Here is an 8,387-nt window from a genome sequence, read left to right on the forward strand (position 1 = left end):
AAGTGTTATGAGATGGGAACATCCAGGGTCTCCTCGTACATAGTAAGCACCATGTTACCATTAGCTATCATTGCTATTGGCCAGCTCTCCCTCTCAATCTCCATCTCTCGTCCCTGCCCCCTCATCTCTCTCTCAGAATTCTCGTTAGCCTAATGTTTCTTCAGAATCTCCAGCTGTTTCTCTGTTACTTCATTTTCTAATCCTTCTAATCCTTCTTTTCTCCTCTTCTTATCCAAATATAATTCTTACTAGATCTCTGTTTAGTTTTCTGCTTCCAAGCTAGACAGCAACATTTTTGGAAAACATAGTCATGTAAACGTTTACCTTGCCAGGCATGGTGACGCATGGATGTAATCCTGACACTTAGGAGGCTGACTCAGGAGGATTGCCACAAGTTCAAGGCACACTTAGGCTACATAGTGAATTCTAGGCCAGCCTGGGCTTCAGAATAAAATTCAGTTTCAAGAAACTAAAATAAAAATAACAAACCTAACAAAAAATGTGTGTCTTACTTGTACTCTGTGCATCACGCCGAATGCTTTCTTTATAAGAACCAACTCAGTCTTGAGCTTCAGAATCTTTTCTTCCCAAGTACTGGATTTTAAGGCATATACCACCATGCCCACTTTATTTGGTGGTAAGGGTTGCATCCAGGGCTTCCAGAATATTAGGCAGGCATGCTATTAACTGAGCTATATCTCCAGGCTTTTCCTTTTTTAAAATAGGATTTTGCTATGTAGTGTAGGCTGGTCTTGAGCTTACAGCCTTTCCATCTGAGCCTTCCAAGTACTAACATTGCAGATGTCCACCCAATTAATATGTTAATTAATATATAATTTTAAATATTGGAGAGGTATGTGAATATATTGTAGAATGATGATGTGAAGCTAAAACATATTTCTTGTAGTCAGAATGTTTAAAATTTGATCTCTTAAATTTCAAATATAAAGTATGTTCTTTTGTTACAATGATTTTTTTAAAAAACCTGCTGAGCCATCTGCTGGTCCTGATATATTTTTAAAAATATTATTTACTTACTCCATTCATCTTTGTGTGTGTGTGTGCATGCACGCGCGTGTGAGTGTGTGTATTCAGAAGACCACCTCAGGAGTCAGTCCTTGCTTTCTTTTCATGGGAGATCTGGGAATACAGCTGTGTACTACTGCATCTGGCTTTTTTCATATGGGTTCCAGAGATCTGAGTTCAGGTTGTCAGGCCTATCCAGCAAGCACGTTTACCTGCTAAGCCATTTCCCTGCTCCCTCCCCCCCCCAACCTGGCTGGGCCAGGGATGCTCACAGGCACTAAGATAAATACATTTTAAGATAAAATACTTAATTAATAGTTTACATATTTATTCATCTCTCTATCTCTATCATCTACCTATATATCTGTCTGTCTGTCTGTCTGTCTGTCTGTCTATTTGTGTGTGTGCACAGGCATGCCAAGCTCAGAGTTTAACCAGTGGGATTCAGTTCTCTTTTTATAGCCTATGGGTTGTAAGGATCAAACTGAGGTTACCAAGTTTGTTGGCAAATTCCCTTAGTGGCTAAGCCATTTTGCCACCTCCAAATACAATTAAGCAGATAAATACATGTGAAGATGCCACCAAGGAGGCTGGGTGAAGAAGACACCCAGTGTTGACCTCTGGCCTCCAAATATTCATGTACATACACATACAAGTCAATGTTTGCACTCACAAATAATAAAGCCAATAGAGTGGAGCTGGAGAGATGGCACAGAGGTTAAGAGTACTGACTGTTCTTCCAGAGGTTCTTCAATTTCCAGCAACCACATGGTGGCGCGTAACCATCTATGATGAGATCTGGCGCCCCCTTCTGGCCTGCAGGTATACATGCAGGCAAAATGGTGTATATATAATAAACCTTGAAAAAAAAAGTGAATAGAGCAAATATATTTCTGCATATACCACAATATGCAAGGATATCTGTAAGATGAACTCCTATCAAGTGCAAGTGTTGCATTAAAGGGTCTGCACATCTGGAAAGTACCGTTTGCTTTTCCAAGAGATAGCATTAGTTTGCTGCCTGCCCATACTGATAGTGTGGGTGCTCGCTTCACCCCATCACACTAAAAAGAACACGTAAAACACCCCCATCACAACAGTTGTGTTTTTTGTTTTTGTTTGCTTATTTCTGGGTAAACATTAAAGATTTGCTTGGGTTTCATCTTTCTGATAGTGGGGCTGGATCTTTTGTCCTATCCTGTAGGTTGTACTCCGTGGGCTTGAGGCAGGTGACTGACCACAGGACTCAACCAGAATAGCTTCAGGTCACCTGGGTAATTGAGACTCAGGCTGGTGCCTGCCTCATAATGGAAATGCAAACAAGCCAAGTTCTATAATGGAGCACAGAGCCATTGCCGGGAAACCACAAATTGCTGACTTGCTCCTGCAAAGAATACTCAGAAGCCAAGTCCAGAAATTCTAAAGATGCATAAAACCTGAGTTGGGGGAGGACTTGCATTTAGAAAAGAAGCTAGTAGCAACAGCTTTGGTGGTACTTCCTAGAGAGCCAGTGAGAAGGCACGGCCCTTTGCCATCCCTGACGATCCCAGGACACTAAAACTAGAGTGGATCCTACACTCCAAGTCCCTCCAGGAAGGAGCCCAGCAGTGTCACTTCCATAGATAACACTACACAGAGGTGCAAATCCTGATTTGGTCACTCACCAGCTCTCTGACCTTGGCATGTGATATATTTTAAAGAATCTATGTCTCAAATATCCCCTTGCTTTGCTTCAATTTTCTCAGCCATAGATTGCTTGCTGTAACACCTGTCTCAGAAGGTCATTGTAAGAGTCAATTGAATAATTATGTTTGTATATACTTTAGCATGATGCATGGCTCTTTACAATGGCCTAATGAATGACAGTTATTAGTATCATTAATAATTAATAAACAAGAGGGACCCAGGAAGGGATGTAAAGGAAAAAGTGTTTGGAGGAGACTGACTGTCTGAGCTAGGTCTTGAAGAATCAAGATGGTTTGACACACTGGGACGAATGAAGTCAATGTACAAAGGACTCACTTTCCTTGGTACACACAGCTGGTCCAGACTGTTGTGCTGGCGCCTTTGGAGCAGGACAATGTAGGAAAACATCAGGGGTGAAGGCAGGCACTTATCCCACTGTGAAGCATGACCAGTAGTACTGGCTTAAATGCTGTTGACAGCGGCACTGACATTCATGGTTAAGCTGAAGTGTGGGACTTGGCACAGCAGCAATTCCTGTGCAATAAAAACATTTTCCTTAACATGAGTCTCTTTCAAGAAGACTTGAACCCCAGTCTTCAGTATATTTTAAGAAGGAGCCATATATTTTACTTGAGTCTAGAGTTTATAGTTTTTGAAACCAGAGGAGCAAGCTCTGGCCATCTCCCACCGAGCTTGGTGGTATTTATTATTTACGTCTCCTTTCCCCTTCCTTCTTCTTAGTTGTTGTCTTCTTATTTATTATTATTATTATTATTATTATTATTATTATTATTGACAGGCCTCACTCTGTAGCTCAGACTAGCCTTGGAGTCATCATTGAAGACCATGGTGGCCTCTTCCTGCTTCAGACTTTTGAATGCTAAAATTTTAATAAAACTGTCTATGTCTCAAATATACCTTCCCCAGCCCTCTATTGTGACATGACACATTCTTCCAGGGTCTACCCATATCCCTTTATTGCCATGAAGCTATGGACTGAAAGTCTGTGTTCCAGACAAATATTCAATCTTAAGACCTTAATTTAATCTACTCCCATGCTCGTGGTATTTGGAAATAAGGCCTTTGGGAGGCAGGTAAGCCATGAGAGTGGAACTTGTATGCTGAGATTAGGTGGAACGGTGGCTTTGTAAACCCAGCAGTGGAGCCTCACTAAATAACACACAACTGCCAGCATCTGGATCTTAGACTTCTCAGCCTCCAGAACTATGAAAAATATGTGCATATTCCTTAAGTTACCTAATCTATGCTATTCTATTCTATAGCAGCTAGAATGTACTAAGACAGTCTTTAGTCTCTTTCATAGAAGAAAGTGTAGATGTAGCCCATGGCCCAGCATGAGTGTGCAGTCTTCATAGTGTGCTCTCTGATGACTGCCCTACACATACCTGACACTTCAGGTAGCAGAAGAAAGGAGGGATAAAAAGAGAGTCATATTCCTTCAGAGTAGAGACATTTCTCAGAAAAGTTTCACATCCATCCATCTATCTATCTATCTATCTATCTATCTATCTATCTATCTATCTATCTATCATGTGAGTGTGAGTGTGTCTGTGTGAGTGTGTGTGTAACTGCTATGGAAAATGTGTGGAGATCAAAGGACAGATTTCTAGAGACAGTTTTCTTCTACCCATGTGGGTACCAGAAATAGAATTTAAGTCGTCAGGCTTGTCAGCAAGTGTCTTTACCTGCTGAGCCATCTTGAAAGCTCCACGCCATTCTTCAGTTATATGACCACAGTTTGCTGTAAGGAAGCAGGGGAATATGACAATCACCAATGCACATATGTATGTTTGTGGGGAGAATGTGGTCAACTACCTGGTTCAAATGTGTGCTAACACTGGAAAAGTCAGGTGGGGATGGGCTGTCATTTCCTTAGTTGCCTGATAAGTCGCCCATATTTCAGTAAATGGGCCCCATTCATGCACACGCAAGCAACCAAGGTTAAGCTTCATGGGTCCAAAACAACACAAGGCATCAAAGCAGAGGGGCTTGTTGGGAAAAGGACAGGTTTCAGAGGAGAGGTCAGGAATGAGAGGGCCATGGGGGAGAAAATGCCCCTACTCAGTATACACATGCGTGAAATTGTCAAAGGATAAAAGCTTAAAAGGCAGGGAAAACGGGTTGTGGCAGTATATCATGTATCATCCAAAAGGATTGCATAGACGAGGCCAGAAGGCAAGGTCCCTTCCTTGTGGGCGGATGAGTCTTCTCTTCTGTGTGATGGTTTTGGGAGTGCAAGAGGTAATGTCAATGAGGAACATATGTCCCAGAGAGGCAAGTGGGTGGTTAGCTGTGTCTCTGGGCCCCTTTCTGGAGTTGACCTTCTGAGTGGGACCTTTGGGTGACACTGCATGATGCATGTAGCATGGGGTGTCCCAGGCTACAGAACCTCCCTCTGTGAGGATGATCTAGCCTGTGCTCTTTCTGGTTGGTTTGACTCCATCCTCTTTTTTGAAGAAAGGTTCTCACTGGGTGGAGAGTGTGGTCTTGAACTTTCTATGTAGTCCAAGACAGCCTGGAACTTGCCATCCTCCTGCTCCTGCCCCTTGGGGATGGGATTATAGGTGCATGCCACCATTCCAGATTTCATGTGGCTCTTTGTTTCTTTCCATTTGGCTATCCCTGACCCCTAGGGGAAGTAGTGTGTGGATGGCTGAAGTCTGGTGACAGCTGTGTCATGTTGAATTATGGAGCAGAGGGCTCATCTGCTCACATTGGATGTAGGCTCCCTTGGGGCAAGCCTCCTCTCTGTTACGTAATAGCTGCACGATGAGGAAGGATAGAAACCTGAATGCATTGGTTCTACCACATCGCTGCCTTTCCTCACTCAGCAATGGCTTAGCAGCCCAGTTGGAGGCAATTACTTAGAGACAGACTATGGTTCCAGTTTAGCAATGTGTGCCTGGTTGGATTAACATAGCACACAAAACTCTCCAGTGTTCTAAGTGCAGCATGTTGTGTCCATATTTATGCATGTGCTTGTGAATGTGTGTGTTGAATATTATCGAACTAGGGTATCTCATATGCTAAGCACACAGACTACCACCCAGTGGATGAGAAAATCAGGCACAGAAGCAAAATAACTGGCAAATTCTGGAGCCAGGTCTAGATGCAGGTGGTCAGCCCAGACCCTTCTCCGCCTCCCGCACTGATATCCCGTAACTGTTGTAAACTTGGCTTTGCAATTTCCTTAAGGTTCAGGTCAAATACTGCCCTCTAGACCAACCTAGTGCTTCAGTCAGGGGAAGGGGGTTGCCCTTCTCTCTGCTTTGCTTCTTTACTGGTTGCTCCCAACTTTGGTCTAGGATTTTTCTGACACTGACTATATACCAGGCTCATGCCCCAGTCTCCCGAGCACTTATTATTACAGTGCTTGAATGGGGAAGGGTCTGTTTATATATCTGGATGACTTACTAACCCCACTGCTTCCCCCACACAGAAACAAGTCCAGAAAGGCAAAACAACAGATCTGCCTTACACAGCCTGTCTGAGAAAGAGCCAAGGGCAGGCCCTGAAACTCCTGCCCCTGCCCCTGCTGGCTTTCCTGCCAGCTCATGGGCATGGGACATTCGGGAAGCCTACGAGCATCTTTGAGCCTTTTAAAATTAATCTTGCCATTTTATCCTTAAGAGGACTTCTTGGAGCGTGCTGGTGGGAGAATGGGTTTTGGCAATCTTGTCTGGAGTCATGAGGCAACAAGGGCAAACAGACAAACAATCCTGAGATGTATTCTGCTGACCCAGTCCTCAAAAACATGAGAATAAACCTCTTCAGATTCAAGCTAGGGACCAGCCAGTAGGGCACTGAGGCAACTTGGACAGAACTCAACAAACGGGTCCCCCTTCCTCTTTCCTTTGGCGAGGAAGGTTTTTTTCTGGCTTGTTTGGATTTATACATATTTTTTTCTTTTTGAGACAGAGTCTCTCTATGTAGCCCTGGAGCTCACTATAAAGACCAAGCTGGCCTCAAACTCACAGGCATCCACCTGCCTTTGCCTCCCAAGTACTGGGACTCACACCCAGCTAGAAAAATCTTTCAAGCAAAAAAAAAGCATGACAGATTTTATCAGGCTCTAGAGTATTAACGGGAGCTCCAGGCATGGCTTCTCTTGCTCTGCCTCATTGTGTGCTGGGACCTGGGCATGGTTTACAGCACAGACAACCGGAGTGTAAGATTCCTCCCCCCCCTCCCCAGCTCCCTCTCCTCTCACAGGGCTTCTAGGACAAAGGGCTGAGTGCCTTTGTTTAATCAAAGGCAGGAGATTTCCTTACTTTTCTGGAGTCTTGGAGCCCTTGAACAAGATATCAGCAGGGTAGATTCTTTGAAGGCCCCTCTGCTTGGCTTGCTGGTGGCCAGCTTCATGGCCCAGGTGGGAGAATGGGTGCCAATAAGATATAGCAAATTCAGGAGGAAGTGAGCCTCAACAGCCTGGGGAACTGCACGGACTTGCAGTGAGTGTTAGCTAGCCCATGATGGAGTTTACTCCACCTATGATAACTGCAAGTTTATTTTATATTCTATCACATAGGAATAAAAGCTGACAATCAAACTCTTAATTGTTAAGTTTTATCCTGATTTCACTGATACTGGAGTTTGAAATAAATACATGTATTGATTGATGAGAGACAGCATATTCACTTTTCTGGCTTTTGGCAGCACGATCTACTGAAGAAGGAGACGTGAGGGTATTTGGGTGGGGCCTAAGATTCTAGCTGATATCCAATATGAGGCTTCTGCAAAGAGTAGACGGTGAAGGGTCGTGCTTGCTGTGAGCAATCACTGGCAGAACTATCCAAACGTGTGGCTGTTACGGGATCCAAGCCCTGCTTACGCCCCACTCAAGTTTCTGGGTCCTAGGAAATGAACTTTCCTTTGAGTTCTTGTTTCAGAGCTGCTACTCACTGATCCAGGGGTTGAAAGAGAAAGGCTTCCAAGTACGAAGAGAAGCTTTTATGCACAGCACAGTGGATGAGAGAGAAGTAGGCATCGGGGGTCCTGGAGTCTGGCTCCGCCCTCCTCCTTCGCTCCTCCCTCCCTGGCTGTGGGCTGGCAAGTGCTCATGCATCAGGCAGTGGAATTTCTTGAGCTGAGGACTTCTCACAGCTGAGGGTCCGGTGCTGAGGTATAGAGACAGAGAGGCTTCCACTTTAGAAAACCTCTGTCCACTGAGAAAAACAAAGAATGCACACAGGCGGCAGCCACAGTCTCTGTGGCAGCACAGGCTGGCTTCAACTCATCATCCTCCTGCCTCAGCCTCCTGACAGCAGGCATCTCATGTCCATTTCTGTACACCATCATTGAGACTGGACAGGACAGTGCTGCTGGTTCAAGGTGCGTGGCCGAGCCAGGACCCAGACTTTCTCTGTTAGATTTACAACAGCGCTCTTTCCTCTCCATCTTAAGTGGCCTGTTACAAGTTTGTCTTCAACATAATGTTTTTGATTCTTTGTCAAAAATAGCCAACAAATGTCACATTCTGGTAATTTCTGGTAATTTTCTTTCTGTCATTAGCCGATTAAAAATGAACCTGTCGCCGGGCAGTGGTGGTGCATGCCTTTAATCCCAGCACCTGCAGAGGCAGGTGGATTTCTGAGTTCGAGGCTAGCCTGGCCCTACAGAGTGAGTTCCAGGACAGCCAGGACTACACAGAGAAA

The sequence above is a fragment of the Grammomys surdaster genome, unplaced genomic scaffold (assembly GCF_004785775.1).
Source record: "Grammomys surdaster isolate TR1022 unplaced genomic scaffold, NIH_TR_1.0 203, whole genome shotgun sequence".
Lineage (NCBI taxonomy): Eukaryota > Metazoa > Chordata > Mammalia > Rodentia > Muridae > Grammomys > Grammomys surdaster.